Source organism: Oncorhynchus keta, chromosome 3 (assembly GCF_023373465.1).
Source record: "Oncorhynchus keta strain PuntledgeMale-10-30-2019 chromosome 3, Oket_V2, whole genome shotgun sequence".
NCBI classification, from domain to species: domain Eukaryota; kingdom Metazoa; phylum Chordata; class Actinopteri; order Salmoniformes; family Salmonidae; genus Oncorhynchus; species Oncorhynchus keta.
In genome coordinates, this window is record NC_068423.1 from 2,449,436 (window position 1) to 2,465,080 (window position 15,645).

Here is a 15,645-nt window from a genome sequence, read left to right on the forward strand (position 1 = left end):
TATTTTATTTATTTTACCTTTATTTAACTAGACAAGTCAGTTAATAACACATTCTTATTTTCAATGACAGCCTAAGAACAGTGGGTCAACTGCCTTGTTCAGGGGCAGAATGACAGATTTTTCAATGTTATGTCCAATTCCTCTACTAACCCTGTGAAAATAGATACTTATTTAATTAATTGAATAGCCTACATGTCAGATAGCCCTGGAAATCAAATGTATATATATATTTTTACCATTTTAATATTGTACAACAGCTTCCCTGCATTTTGACATGAGACCAGCAGATGGTACTCTAAATTTGTTGGTACCCTATGGTTGAAACAATGGGAGACATAGGGTGCGTTCATAAATTCACTCTGGCTATCTACTCCGATTTCAGAGCACTCTCGCCAGACCACAGTATAACTGCTGAATTTACGAATGCTCAACACCAGTTGAATATGGCCGGTGTCAGTAAACGTTGGCAAAATGCGTAATTATATTGTTGCCAATAGCAGAGTTACAGTCACCAACGCTCTGGATAACACGGAAACAGCCTAATCAGCTCTACTTGGCAGGGTGAGTAAAATGTTCAGAGTGAGGTGGACTCTTATTTGTATCTGAAAAGTAGCTAGCCAATTAGCTTGGGTGCTTGACTGTCGTTGTGAGGTCAGAACGCTCGAATCAACTCTACTTTCTGCAAGAGCGTCGTGTGTGCGCGCTGATCGCGAAACGCTGTGAATTTACGAAACGATAATCTGACGGCACTGAATTTACGAACTCCCAGAGCGCACTCTGGCAATCCAGATTTAATTTACAAACACACTCATAAATGCCATGGGATATAGGACAACTGATTCCATGACACGAAAGACCGTGCCCTAACAAATTTAGTAGTTGTCCACAAAGCGGCTCCGCCTAATCCTTTCTTTGGATTAGTGGATATATCTAATTATTGTCATATTTTTTTATATCGATAAGGGTTGTTGACATCAACTGTCGGTATTCAATGGAGAGTGACGCTATGCTACTTGCTTCATTACATGAATATGCATAGCCATCTCGAGACAATGTTGATATAGTGTTTTTTCTCAAAGTTGCCGAGATGTCACGTGGCCTACTTATGTCAGCATACTCGTAACAACTGTAGCATTACTTCTATTCGATCAAATAAACCTCACTCAGAAAATTAGCCATATGTTTTTTTTTTTGCCAAATTCAACACTCATTGACCTCCATACAAAAACTCCTTGCTTGGTGGCCAAAACAAAGAAAAACCGCCACCTGCTGGAGGGAGACATATTTTCCATCGAGTTGGGCCCCTCTTCCACTCTGATAATACCAAATAGTAAATACATGTTATAGGTAGGAAATAAATAGCTACATTTCATTTTTGAATGTCTGTCCCACCCAACATGTTAAAATATAAGTTCCAAGAATACAGACACTGCTTTGGCTTTACCCTTTCCATTTCTGAAAGTAGTGCCCTTATGAAAAATACCTCAAAGCGGAAGCATTTTGGGTACACGAGCAAGAGGGAGTGGACGCACATTGTGGTTATGGAGCACAACAAGATTGTGTGACATAAGCTAGCAAGGGATAATGAAATCAAGACTACAACAGTGATGACACAATCAACTCATTCTTCTCTCTGTGAATTCTCAAAACTAAATACAAAAGACATGTCTACAAAAATACCCTGCAAAGGGCTACTATTGACAAGAATTATCTGTCAAAGTCAATGGATTGGGGAGCTTCACAGACAGTACTTTGAGATGAGGAAGAGGGTTTTGGTAGTGCAGGGTTGTGCTTAGACAGTACATGTATTGTGTATCAGAGCGATTGAGAAGTGCCATTTCTGAAATCTCCCATTCACAGCAATTCATACTGTGTAAGAACTGCTCCCCTAAGACTTTTCACAACTTCTTGAGCCCCCCAGCCCATTCACTTTGTTGACTGATCTTTTCTCTCAAAAGCAGCTCCCAAAGTTCCAAATTGTCCCGAAACAATACGCTACCCTGTCCCATTCGGTTAACACCTTTACCAACAAAGGCATGCGGCCCTACATCCCTTCCACAAAAAGTATAAAATGCTAACACCACAACCATGTCTTTACAGGAGACATGCAGTGCCAGCAAATCTTCTGCAAGAGAACCAAACAGTTGGTGGTTATGAAGCCCTACACCACTTTCGGCAGTCTTATCCAGCTGGCTGTTCATCACAGACAGGACAAGACCATTCGCCATAAGCACAAAGAATCTCAGCTTCCCCAGCCCACCATGCCAACAGTTGGTAGAGCATGGCGCTTGTAACGCCAGGGTAGTGGGTTCGATTCCCGGGACCACCCATAAGTAGAATATATGCACACATGACTGTAAGTCGCTTTGGATAAAAGCGTCAGCTAAATGGCATATATTATTATTATTATTTATTATTATTGCCAGTGTACCAAAGCCAGATAAAGCACTATGGCTGTGTTTACACAGACAGCCCAATTCTGATATTTCACTAATTGGTCTTTTGACCAATCAGATCAGTTCTGAATAAGATCTGATGTGAAAAAAATCTTGTGATTAAGACCAATTAGTGGAAAAAATATCAGAATGGGGCTGCCTGTGTAAACACAGCCAGTGTAGCTCAGCATAAGACCATGTAGAACAAGGGTTTTGTAAATAAACTGAACCAGGTTATCAACCAGCTAATTATTAGAATCAGATGTGCTAGATTAGGGCTGGAGTGAAAACATACAGGACTGTAGCTCTCCAGGAACAGGGTTGGAGAGCCCTGATGTAGAACCTACATGAAATAGATTTTTTTTTTTTTTATATATATATATATATATATATATATAAACACTTTTCTTTTTACCATTAATAACATCCAATTGATTAGAAAGACATTGTTAATGTTGTAAATTACTATTAGCTGGAAACGGCTTATTTTCTATGGATGATATACATAGGCGTACAGAGGCCCATTATCAGCAACTATCATTCCTGTGTTCCAATGGCACATTGTGTTAGCTAATCCAAGTTTATCATTTTAGTTAGCACTGCTGGAAATTTGTGCTTACCCTGGCCATTTTGAGCCTGTACTTGAACCCACAAATTCTTATGCTCCAGATACTCAACTAGTCTAAAGAAGGCCAGTTTTATTGCTTCTTTAATCAGAACAGTTTTCAGCTGTGCTAACATAATTACAAAAGGGTTTTCTAATGATCAATTAGGCTTTTAAAATTATAAACTTGGATTAGCTAACACAACATGCCATTGGAACACAGGAGTGATGGTTGCTGATAATGGGCATTTGTACCATTGTACACCTGTGTAGATAATTTTTTTTTTTTTTTTATCTGTCTGGGGCAGGTCATCATTGTAAAATAATAATTAGTTCTTAACTGACTTGCCTAGTTAAATAAAGGTTAACAAAAAAAAAAGATCTGGGGAAGGTTACCAAACAAATTCTGCAGCATTGAAGGTCCCAACAACACACTGGCCATCATTCTTCAATGGAAGAAGTTTGGAACACCCAAGACTCTTCCTAGAGCTGGCCGCCCAGCCAAACTGAGCAATCGGGGTAGAAAGGCCTTGGTCAGGGAGGTGACCAAGAACCCGATGGTCACTCTGACTGAGTTCCAGAGTTCCTCTGTGGAGATGGGAGAACCTTCCAGAAGGACAACCATCCCTGCAGCACTCCACCGGCCTTTATTGTAGAGTGGCCTGATCGAATCCACTGCTCAGTGAAAGGCACATGACAGCCCACTTGGAGTTTGCCAAAAGGCACCTAAAGTCTCTCAGACCATGAGAAAAAAAGATCCTCTGGTCTGATGAAACCAAGAATGAAGTCTTTGGCCTGAATGCCAAGTGTCACACCTGGAAGAAACCTGGCACCATTCCTACGATGAAGCATGGTGGTGGCAGCATCTTGCTGTGGGGATGTTTTTCAGTGGCAGGAACTGGGAAACTAGTCAGGATCAAAGGAAAGATGAACGGAGCAAAGTACAAAGAGATCCTTTATGAAAACTTGGTCCAAAGTGCTTAGGACTTCAGACTGGGGCAAAGGTTCACCTTCCAACAGGACAACGAACCTAAGCACACAGCCATGACAACGCAGGAGTGGCTTCGGGACAATGAATGTTCTTGAGTGGCCCAGCCAGAGCCCAGACTTTAACCCGATCTAAAATCTCTGGAGACTTGAAAATAACTGTGTAGCGACGCTCCCCATCCAACCTGTCAGAGCTTGAAAGGATCTGCAGAGAAGAATGGGAGAAACTCCCCAAATACAGGTGTGCCAAGCTTGTAGTGTCATATTCAAGGCTGTAATCACTGCCAGAGGTGCTTCAACAAAGTACTGAGTAAAGAGTCTGAATTCTTATGCAAATGTAATATTTTCAGTTTTTATTTTGAATAGATTTGCTAAAATTTCCTAAAACCTGTTTTTTTCTTCGTCTTTATTGGGTAGTGTGTAGATTGGAGGGGGGATTTACTCCATTTTAGAATAAGGCTGTAACGCAAAAGTCAAGGGGTATGAATACTTTCTGAATGCACTGTATATCAATCTTAAATGTCTCTGCCTTGAGGGATTCACAGAATATATTTATATGCTGTACAGGGCTCTGTAGAATCAAACAGATGCTAGACATTCAGATATCCAAATAATGTTAATTTGTCAATCTAAAATACAGGGGTGTTTACACTATTTAATGCTAGTTCAAGACAACTGGGTGTTCAACAAAAATGTTATGGTAAAAGTAACATACAGAAAAATATAGCATGAACAGTGTAGTAAAGTTCAGTGTGTCTGAGGTGTACACCCAAGTGTAGAGTACTGTAGCTACAGATTGTTACACCAGATGTGATTTACCCAAAGATTTTAGCTGACATCTTGTCTATTTCAAGTCTTCTCTCATTGATCAAGACAGGTGGGTTTCCACCCCAAAGTGCTGCATGTCATGATGATAGAGAACTGTCTCCATCCGTGAGAGAAGACTTGAAATAGACAACATGGCGGCACACATATTGTTGAATTACTTCATGATGCAAAAACTGTTTTTATTTTAATAACGGAGCATTTTCTAAATTTAAAAACTGACCCTTGCAACTGGACACAGACATTTTGAGACTCGCTAAGGTTGGTCCAATTCTCTGCGCTACACCAAACATGATCTATTTTGTAACTCCCAATAATGGATACCAAAAATCTTTGGTTAAATCACATTATCTGGGGTAACAACTTGTACTGTAGTTAAGAGAACTGGTGGTCATGATTAAAATGCCACTCACAAAGAAACATATACTATGGTCAGTGTACTAATGTTCAGGGAATACTTGTAACGTTGTGGGAGGAGTGTTGTCATGATCAAACTGCCATTCAGCTCAGGAGTCACCGAATAAATTAGTCTACTGTACAGTTTGAACGATAGTTGAACTGTTCCAGCATAACATCAACATTAGGGTAGACTAGTTTACATGCATACATAGGCATATTACATTTACAAGCTAACTTGCCAGCAAAATCAAGTCATACAGCACTCATGTGTAACGTTTCCTGGTAAACCTAGCTTAGGTGGCTGGTTATAGCTTGCTGTTTAGTAGCCATATCTATGACTAAAAAGAGAATGGGTTTTACAATCGAGAAACAGAAGATCTCAAATTCTAAAAACGATTTTATTTTTAGTCATAGATATGGCTACCAGGCGGTAGTTGTTTAGCCAACTTAGTTCGCTAGATAAGTTAGCAAACATAACAATTATTCGATTTCCCTCCACATTGTAACACATTAGTGGGTTAGAAATATATGTTTCAGTAGATATACTAAAGTCAGCTAGCTAGGTGGCTTGCAGGAAAAATAGATTACTTAGCCAAGCACCGTATTAGTTATCTGCCCTCTTGATAGGCTGAACACATCACATTTTTAACAACGCTTTTTTTCTGATTAAAAACTAGTTCATTGCATCCGCCGTGTAGCCCAGTTTCATAACGTTCCCATGTACCCCTACTGCTTGCCGTAGTTTTGAAGTAATATCGGAAAATGTCCTTATTTTCAACCCAGTCTCTCATTATTAAGTATGTACAAATAAGCACAATGTTTTTATGTACTAATAGCACAAACGTATGGCGAATCATACTCAATAACGCCAGATACGATACATCTGATGCCGCGCCCTGAGTTTGTGCTATTAGTACAAATAAACACAACTGCTTATTTAGTTGAAGCTAGCGAGCTATTTTACAGTGAGAATGCGGTACGTTATTGGACAAGAAATGACACATAATCTAGTATTTTATGTATTTCGTCCACCAAAATTCTAATGTATTGTATTTTAATCAGTTACGTATATTGGCTAATCTTGTAGACAGGAAGTGATTTTTCGCTCTGGCCAACAGTATTATCACAGATAGAACAATGAGACAGATATTTCACTGTATGTATAAATATGAAGCAGCCTCTTGGTGTTTCCTCTCACTACCAAATATGGTAGTAAGAGAGGAAGCCCACTGGCGGGCAGTGGGAGAAGATGGAACGAGATGGATGATTTTGTAAATGGTCTCAGCGATGAAACATTTGATCTCAATACAGTTGTTTTATGTTCCCAAAACTAGAATATGTTATGAACAGAGTGGACTAAGTTTAGTAAACTTTAGCATTTGTCAAAGTTGTTTTAAATCGCGTTGTTTAGGAGTGCAAAGTGGAATTGAGTTATTGCAGGCTCGTATTTCACAGAGAAGGCGTTCCCTTACGGAAATATGAATATGTATGCCGAAACGAACCAATAGGATCTCGCTAGCTCATGCTTGGCTTTGCCCTCCCAGCTTGCTTGTCCTGCACAATATGACTCATCTGTTCCCATTGGAAACGACAGGCTGTGGTCTAATAGGCTGCCCACGCCGCTCCATGCACGAGCATTGCAAAATATTTAGAAATCTATATTATTCAATTATTGCACCTACACTGCTCGTGTGCACCAACAAGCATCTGTGTAGCCAAGGGCTAAAATAGAAGTCATTCCTATTTCTGACACAGATCGCACTGCAAGTCCTGCCTCTCCCATCTCCTCATTGGTTTATAGAAGCAGGTACCCATGTGCCATCTCCTCATTGGTTATACCCACGTAGGTGATTGACGGACAAACTGTTGCCGGTTGTCGTGGTAATACTATGAAAGTTTAGATGCCAATCACCATATAAGTTAAACGATGAAAAGGCCTGGAAGGAGGAGAGATGACTAGAAATTACTTGGTTGACCGTTGTTATGTGTGGATTAATTGTTGGAGTAGAGGACCGTTAGGCCAGCCAACTAGAGCATACAGGTCGCAGTGGTGGGTGGTATAAGGTGCTTTAGTAACAAAACGGATGGCACTGCGATAAACTGCATCCAGTTTGCTGAGTAGAGTATTGGAAGCTATTTTGTAGATGACATTGCCGAAGTCGAGGATCGGTAGGATAGTCAGTTTTACTAGGGTAAGTTTGGCAGCGTGAGTGAAGGAGGCTTTGTTGCGAAATAGAAAGCCGACTCTAGATTTGATTTTAGATTGGAGATGTTTGATATGAGTCTGGAAGGAGAGTTTACAGTCTAGCCAGACACCTACAGTGCCTTGCGAAAGTATTCGGCCCCCTTGAACTTTGCGACCTTTTGCCACATTTCAGGCTTCAAACATAAAGATATAAAACTATTTTTTTGTGAAGAATCATCAACAAGTGGGACACAATCATGAAGTGGAACGACATTTATTGGATATTTCAAACTTTTTTAACAAATCAAAAACTGAAAAATTGGGCGTGCAAAATTATTCAGCCCCTTTACTTTCAGTGCAGCAAACTCTCTCCAGAAGTTCAGTGAGGATCTCTGAATTATCCAATGTTGACCTAAATGACTAAGGTGTATGTAAACTTCTGACTTATATGTTATTGTATGTTATTATTTAAGATATATATAATAATTTTATGACATATCTGTCAGAGTGGATTCTCATCTATTCACCCAAAAAACACAGTTATAGTAAGTTATCCTTAAGTTGCATTGATGAAGAAATATAACTCAATTTTTAGGTAATAGTTTCCAGTACCTGTACCCATCCTCCTACAGTACCCATGTTCCTGCACCTAATCCCCACAAGATACAGCTACAGTATCCTAGAATGTCAAACAAATACCTTGCCAACCTTAAAGAATGTTCATACAGATATTATTTTCATGAGTTCTGTCATGTTGTTTTAGTATTATTATTTTTTTATCTCCACACAACTCCCTGATGCAGGACCTACAGGAGCTTATGGGGAGTTTCACGGGGCCAGATTGTCATGTAACCCCAAAGGTGACTTAGGCAGAGATGCAGACCTTGTGTGCATAAAAGGGTGGTTGAAAAGAGTGAGGCATGCTCTCTCAGGTACTGTGTTGGGCCAGTGTCAGTATTGCAAAAGTGAGGATGCGGTTGTGCGGCGTAGAGAGATTGCCTGCCCAGGCATCTTCTCTGTGCCGCATGTGACTTGGCCACCCATAGCACCAAGGTTTTGCACAACAGGGAATCTTGGTTTGAAGGGTTTTATCGCCCCTTGTCCCCAACCACCGTAACTCATCAAGATGATGAGGGGTCCCTTGCCTTCCAGGAGCACGGTGTGCTTATTGTTTTGGTGTTTCAAATTAAATCTGATAGTACATCCTGCAATACCAACTTTTTAGTAATGCAGCACCATTTTCAATGGTTCAGTATTGATTGAACCATATTTAACTAGGCAAGTGAGTTAAGAACAAATTCTTATTTACAATGACGGCCTACCCCGGAACAGTGGGTTAATTGCCTTGTTCAGGGGCAGAACAACATTTTTACCTTGTCACCTCGAGGATTCGATCCAGTAACCTTTTGGTTAGTGGCCCAACGCTGTAACCACTAGGCTACCTGCCACTACAAGTATTTACAGTCCAAATATATAGAAACATTTATTTGGGATTCTTTGGCGTCACATTTTGGTTTCCACTTTGTCTTTTACCCATGGCTGTGCCACAGTTGTGTGGTTGCACCCTGACAGTGGCAAGTGGCAAGCAGGTCATCCTGATTGGTATAATTGGTAAGTGTGTGTTTTTTAAGCACTACTTCTATTCACATTTTTAAAGAATGTAATTCATTACTTCTAATAATTACTCCTGATTCAGGGTGCCACAACCTGTCCCTTCCTGCTCTGAACTGCTCCGGGTGGCACACCCTGATCTGTTTCACCTGTCTTTGTGTTTGTTGCCACCCCCCTCCAGGTGTCACCCATCTTCCCCATTATCCCCAGTGTATTTATATCTGTATTCTCTGTTTGTTTGTTTCCAGTTCATTTTATTCGTCAAGCTTACCAGCGGTTTCCCCCTTGCGCCTGTCTTTTTCTAGTTCCTGTTTCCCGGTTTTGACCATTCTGCCTTCCCTGAGACTGCCTGCCGTTCTGTACCTTGTCACACCAGCCTGGATTTTTGACCTCTCCCTGCCAGACTGCCAGCTGTTCTGTACCGTATGGACTCTGATCTGAATTACTGACCTCTGCCTGCCCTTAACCTGTCGTTTCGCCTGCCCCCTGTTCTAGTAAACTTGTGTTACTTTGACACTCTTTGCATCTGGGTCTTCTCCTGAAACATGTTACCCGGGTGTCTGAGACATTGGACAGTGGGGCTGGATGAATTTTGTAAAGAGTGGCTACCGGCCAGGCTCCGTGACTCACCAGACCATCTTCACAGTGGACCACTTCAAGTCTTTTGAAGACATGAAGGTGTTGGCCCCAGGATGCTCCTGTCAAGCCTTTGTGGGAATGCTTGACGGAAGAACAAAGCACTTTGACAGGGTAAGTGTGTATATACTAATCAAATAATATGAATGAATTAGTGGTTAATATTTGTCCATAATATAACATTTTCCCCTTATTATACCTCTGTTTTGCATGTTAAAGTGGAAAGATATGTGGCGACACGTTCCAGAAAGCATTCCTCGAGTGGACATACGGGCGGTTTGAAATAGACAAGCTTTGTGGAAGCGATCTTCTACATTGTCCTGATGCATGTTATATCAGTGGATGGGAATCGCAAGCAATACTGCTTTCGGAAAGCCTCAGGGTTTGTACTACCTTTTGTGTTTTGTTCAGGGTATAATTATACCTTTTTAAAGTGCATGCTGGTCTTTTTGTTATGAATATATGTTTGTTATATTGCCGTTGATTACCTTTTTAGAAGATTAATTGTCATTTTCCATGAAGAGAAATTGTGGGACAGTGATTTGTCTCTTTGCGTTATCCAAATCCCTCAGACACACAGAGGTTGGAGCAACATGGTCAGATGTTTGGGATTTAAACCAGCAAACCACCTCTCTAGGCTATGTGAATGTTGAGAAGGGCTTCTATGATGTCTTCCTGGAGAAACAAGATGATGTGTCATCCTTCATCAAACATGTCCATACAAAGACCAATCATTCTCAGTTTCTATAACACTGCTTAATGTCACCCAGTTTAGAGCTTGTTTCTTTTAAAGTTGATATCTGCACTTCACTGTGATTTTAATGTTGTAGACGCCAGGCAAAGGAGTGTGTGGCACATCAGAGTGGACAGCGGCCAAAGACGTCAGGAAAATTGTTTGCCAAAGTAGAGGAGGGCCTTGAGATAGCAGTTTGCCGACACAGCGTGCTCCTCAAGGCCCTCAACATGTACAGAAGCGAGATATATGCCAATGTACTTGCAGAAGAAGCTGTCTACTGCTGGCACGGTGGGCTTTTTCTGCTGCACTGTTGCATGCAAATACTGGCCATATTTGCAGATAGTTGTGCAGGCGTACCCAGAGTTGGAGGAGCTTCTAAAAAGGCACCCTCTCCGCTATTCATGCTAAGGCACATGAATGGTCTTGTGAGGTAATTGTTTTCCTTGACTATTTTTGTGTTATGCAGAAAGGATATTGTAATGCTTTTTAAATAATATAATGAATACATAACTTATTATTATTAGTTCATTATGGCAGTATAGCACAAATGGAGAGGCCGCAATCAGCTTTGGTGTCGGCAACACAACCGGAGAGAAGTCGGGCAGGTGAATAGTTTTATATCCAGAGTTGCTGTCACGACAAATTACATGTCCGAGACTGGTAATTGTATTATGATAACATAACTAATGCTGAATAAGGTTTAGGATTGCAACATAATTCCCTTATTGTTGAACTATTAAGTGGTCCTTTATATTTGAGCTCCAGCACACTTCAATGAATAAGATAAACCTAATTGCCCCTCCTGGACTGTCACCTTGCCACGGTGGAGAGGCTTGCATACTCCAATGACCCTGAGCGCTAAGCCGGATGGGGTTTATACTCCCGGCAGGTGCAAACAAGCCGGCCAGGTCGAATGGTAGGAAGCAGTCCATGGTCCTCCATGTGAGGCTAACTACCCCATCCCGGAAATAAACCCAGAAACATTGCCGAATGGAAAACAAATCAATTGTCCCAAAGCAGGACATTTCTTTGGGACACATGTTACTGCTGAAGGGAGAAGCAGACAGTGAAGGACATTTACTTTTTGGGAATAACTGATGATGCTATGATATTATGTAAGGTTAATAATTAATTTTTTATCTTACGACTGTAATTGCAATCTTTATGTTGATTGGTTAGGCACACAGTAGTAAATTATTAGAATCACTGACTGAAGATGTTTTTCCAACAGTACGGACAGAGATTATTACACTACAGTCAATGGGTTGGAATAAGAGGAAGTTCACCAACATGGATCGCATGTAACACTCATTTGAAGAAGTGGACCAAGATGCAGCGTGGGGTAGGTTAATCATATTCTTTAATGATAACCACAAAAAGAAGAGATAGAGAGAGAGAGAACCAACAAAACGTACAGCCTTGAAGGGCTCAACAGCAACAATACAAGGACAAGATCCCACAACATAGGTGGGGGGAAAAGTCTACCTAAGTATGACTCCCAATCAGAGACAACGATAGACGACTGCCTCTGATTGGGAACCACACTCGGCCAAACACAAAGAAATACAAAACAGAATGCCCACCCAAATCACACTCTGACCAAACCAAATAGAGACATAAAAAGGCTCTCTAAGGTCAGGGCGTGACATCGCATGTTGGCAAAGATGTGAACATTATTATTATTATTATTATTTTTTACCTGTATCTGCTTTCTCATTCTTTTTCTACATGTCTTCAACCCTTGCTCAGCGTTTTATTTTATTAGTCATCTTGATGTATGAAAACATCAAGATGACTGTATACATTCAAGTCAAATATCTTAGTGTAATTCACTTGAAAAAGTAGAACCTTCACCTTCACCCATGTTGTTCATTAATTGAATTGCATTTTTTCAGAATGTCAAAAGACTGGAGGAGACCAGCCTCGCGAAAAACGGGAAGAGCTAGACATCAACACCACTGTGCTACAGGTGTGGATTACTGAGGTCCAGCAGTGGCCTGATGGTATGTTAGGTTCTGAACAAATAGAGCAAAAACTGAAACAGACAACCAGAAATCCCAAACCAAGTTTATTCTACCCACAAGCACATATTTATACCTTCCGACCAGGTGGGAGTTGCCTAAGTCTAGGAACCTCATGGGCGTGGAAGTGTGTATGGGATAGGACTGTAGTCAGATGATTTTCGGGGTGGGCCCCCTCCCAGCAGTGTCTTCTCTCCAACTGCTGACCTTATCCTGAGTTGAGTTCCACATCCCTCATTGTCATAATTCCACAGGAACTGGCCTGCCTTATCAGTAACTGAAACCTAACTGCTACCCTTTGCCTCCTTACTTAGAAATATTAATATTCAGCAATAACATGTTTGAATAGAATATGAACTTTCTGCACTTCCCTTGTCTCACTCAGTAACTTTCCATACCCAAAGTTCCTATTCACCCTTCATTGACACCTAACATGTAAAGTAATCAATACGTTCTAATATGATGACAGGAATAAGTATGTTTCAAGCCAGAATCCAACAGGTAGAAAAATGACAGTTTCTGTCTCAACTTCATAATTGCATTAATGTCAGTGGAGTCATGTTTGACAGACACACTTCAGGATCGTCAGATGGGGCATCTCCAGAAGAAGCTTGAAGGACTTTACCACAGTGTGAAAGAGGAAACTACTTCTACCATTTGACAGGTAAGTCCCAACAACAGTATGACCTCAAACACATTATTAATCAAGCAGTACAAGTGAGTTGTGAAAGAGAATGCATTAGTCATACACATCAGACCATGTTAATGATCAAATGTAGGTATGACCTATGTTATTAATTGATCTAATGCAAAACATGTAATTAAACTGAGAAATTATGTGACCATGAACCTCTTGTGAGCCACACCTCTGCATGCCTTGTGTAATGTTAAACTACATGACGACAAATGCTTTGGAAATGAGTTGCTTGCTTTGTATTCTTTGTTTGTGCCTCTATAGTAGCTCTAACTTATAGTCATGTAATATATCTGAATATACAGTCCATCTAATCACCCTTTTTTATTTTGACGGCAACAAGAGGCAGCATCTGATTCTGAGAAATTGAGGACAAAGCAGCCTTGACAGCTGCCATTGTTCAACTTCACGAGCAGCAGGCAGAGTTTAGGCTCCCCACAGTGGATGAGCTGCTCAATACTGATAACTTTGTGTGGCCATGGGAGAAACTTGGGCACCAGTAAATACATGATTGCAGAAAGTATCTTTTGTGATTGAATGTTTACCTTCAGCGTAGGCTGCAATCATTGCTGTTCTGTTATATACCTCTGGGTTTACAGCTCACAGGCAACTGCCATCAAAAGGCAATCTTCAACAGACTGATGTTAGTGAACAGACTGCAGGAGGAAGAGAGGATCCTGGTCCGGGAGATGAAGAGGCACTGGGGAAGCCTACAAAGAGCAGTGGGAACTGTGGCGGCACTGTACCTACAAGATCAGAGTAAGTTGAGGTTTATACTATTTTTGGACTGAACTTTTTGTCTTGCTTTACAAATACCCTCCACACTATTTTGTGTAATGGAATTGTAAATGTACTGCTTTACATGTGACTTTTAGGTAATGCAGTGGAGTTTTCAGAGGGAGGGAAGAATGGCCTTCTCTGCCACCTGAAGAGAAGATTGAGTGAACTGACACAAGACCAAGTTGACACCAGGAATACCTACCACAAGCTGATTCTGGGAGAAGGGGATATTTTTTTAGGACTGATGTAGGTGAGAACTCCGATGAAGATAGAAGTTCTATTGCTGAGAGCTCAGATGACAACTGCTATGCTTTCTGAAATTCTACACCACCCCTGCCTCTTTCTCTCGGTCTCGCTTTCTCCCGCAGGAGAGGGAGAAGGCCGCCAACCACCTCCCTTGGGAGCAGCCTGGTCTCCTGACGTTGACCCCTCACCTTCTGAACCCATCCAGGGAAATGTAATTTGCCTGATGATGTGTTAGTGGAGAAGGAATGTGTTTCCTCTCCTCATCACCTCTCTTCCGGTCCTAGACTATGGCAACATCATCTGCAACTCATACTGTTGGTTGAGGACCACTTACTGAGGAATGTGGTTCTTCATTATTGTTTATAAGTATTTTCTATGCTGCCATGATTGGGGTTTTTGTGAGTTGCAAAAGAGTCCTTGATCTCAATGGGACTGCTAAAATAAATAAAGGTCTTAAAAAATAAATAAATGCATTAAGCACTGTGTGTGTTTCAATCAGTTGGTTCAGACCCATTTCAGGAAGTACCCGTGCTAAGGATGATTCAACTCTGGTCTGACCAATTGGAATTCACGCTTCAAGAATGTTTTGATCACCTGGACTGGGATATTTTCCGGGTAGCCGAGATTATTATCAATGTGTATACACTGATTTAAGGTTATCAGGAAGTGTATAGGAAATGTTGTACCCACTGTGACTATGAAAATGGCAGCATTCGCGCGGAACTGAAAGCGCAAACATCGCATTTAACCATAGCAAGGTGACTGGGAATATGGCCAAATCCAAAAAGTGTAGTTATTCCCTCCGTAAGGGAATAAAACAGGCAAAACATCAGAGACAAAGTGGAGTCTCAACTCAATGGCTCAGACACAACTTGTGGCAGGTTCTTCAGACAATCACGGACTACAAAGGGGAAACCAGCCATGTCGCAGACAACGACATCTTGCTTCCGGGAAGTTAAACATCTTCGCTCGCTCGGAGGATAATACAGCGTCACCGACGCGGCCCACTACCAAGGACTGTGGGCTCTCCTTCTCCATGGCCACCATAAGACATTTAAACATGTTAACCCTCGCAAGGCCGCCGGCCCAGGTGGCATCGCTAGCCGCATCCTCAGAGCGTGCGCAGACCAGCTGGCTGGAGTGTTTACGGACATATTCAATCTCTCCCTATCTCAGTCTACTGTCTCCACATGCTACAAGATGTCCACTATTCTTCCTGTACCCAAGAAAGCAAAGGTAACTGAACTAAATGACTATTAGTTTACCCAAATAGATCCACAGACGATGCAATCGCCATCACACTGCCCTATCCCATCTGGACAAGAGGAATACCTATGTAAGAATACTGTTCATTGACTAAAGCTCAGCATTCAACACCATAGTAATCTCCAAGCTTATCATTAAGCTTGAGGCCCTGGGTCTGAACCCCACCCTGTGCAATTTGGTCCTGGACTTCACCTCGCAGCACAACGCCTCTCCCCTATTT

The 15,645-nt window shown here is 41.3% G+C and overlaps 1 long non-coding RNA gene across 7 annotated transcripts; it reads left to right on the top strand.

Moving 5' to 3' along the window:
• Positions 1–327: 327 nt before the first annotated feature.
• LOC118363705 (uncharacterized) lies at positions 328–14,623 on the top strand. Of its 7 annotated transcripts, none has more exons than XR_008086214.1 (12): positions 328–561; positions 2,101–9,046; positions 9,352–9,796; positions 9,902–10,064; positions 10,255–10,848; positions 10,956–11,533; positions 11,650–11,760; positions 12,314–12,421; positions 13,009–13,103; positions 13,733–13,892; positions 14,009–14,163; positions 14,282–14,623. It is a non-coding gene; the product is annotated as an uncharacterized LOC118363705 (long non-coding RNA). The 7 variants fall into 7 exon arrangements; XR_004821458.2 differs by having other exon boundaries at positions 10,956–11,023; positions 11,308–11,533; positions 14,009–14,623; XR_008086211.1 differs by having other exon boundaries at positions 14,009–14,623.
• The last annotated feature ends 1,022 nt before the right edge of the window (positions 14,624–15,645 follow it).